Below are 756 nucleotides of genomic sequence, written 5' to 3'. Positions count from 1 at the left end.
TGGGGTTAGAAGAGGGAAAAGGGATACTGGATTCGTTTTCATATTCTGCATGTTTTTTTTAGTATCCCTGTGGAAGTACTTTATATGAAAGAGTTTTTGGAATAGGTATTACTACCTTAAGGGGTTAAAAACCTGGTACTCCATCGGTTTCAGCGTAGAGGGTTCTAGTTGATCCAATCAATGGAACAGCCTGCTCGTGAAATTAACGTGCAAGTGGCTGAGGGCTGAGCACTCCACAGACACGCGTAACTTTAACAACGTAGTTCTCAAGAAGATTCAGCGTGACACAGATTGTGACAAGGCTGGCCCTTTTGAATTACAGGTACAACTAATTTTCGTCAGCTGAGTGGACTGGAAAATCTTGAAATAAAGTGTCTTGTACAAGGATACAACGCGTCGCCGGGAATCGAACTCGGGAATGACGTTTACGTTCGTGAGCCGAATTCTCTAATCACTGAGCCATACGCCTTCACACTTTATGGTGGAAAGGAAAAGAACAGAGATTCTTTTCCTCTTCCTTCCTTCATCTCTGTCAATATAATTGTGTATTTTATGTTGATGGAATTTCGGACTACCCCATTTTGGAAAAAAACAGGTAAAAGACACAGAAATTGCATTTTTTCTTTCTCATAGCTTTGTTTGTCTTTTAATATTACTGTGTTTCGTACAACCGGAATTACGATTCTAGATTTTTTTTTTCGAAAATTTCAATTGTTTTAGAAACATTTTTGTCACACATCTCTCTTCTCCTGTTCT

The 756-nt window shown here is 39.0% G+C and overlaps 1 long non-coding RNA gene across 1 annotated transcript in view; it reads right to left on the bottom strand.

The window, feature by feature from the left end:
* The window catches only part of LOC128250472 (uncharacterized), a 2,906-nt gene extending 2,156 nt beyond the window's left edge, over positions 1–750 (bottom strand). The window contains exon 1 of the long non-coding RNA XR_008266496.1: positions 116–750. This is a non-coding gene — a long non-coding RNA (uncharacterized LOC128250472). The remainder of the gene's footprint in view (positions 1–115) is intronic.
* Between the last annotated feature and the right edge of the window lie 6 nt (positions 751–756).

Source organism: Octopus bimaculoides, chromosome 21 (assembly GCF_001194135.2).
Source record: "Octopus bimaculoides isolate UCB-OBI-ISO-001 chromosome 21, ASM119413v2, whole genome shotgun sequence".
Taxonomy (NCBI): Eukaryota; Metazoa; Mollusca; class Cephalopoda; order Octopoda; family Octopodidae; genus Octopus; species Octopus bimaculoides.
This window is presented reverse-complemented; position numbering and strand designations above follow the sequence as displayed.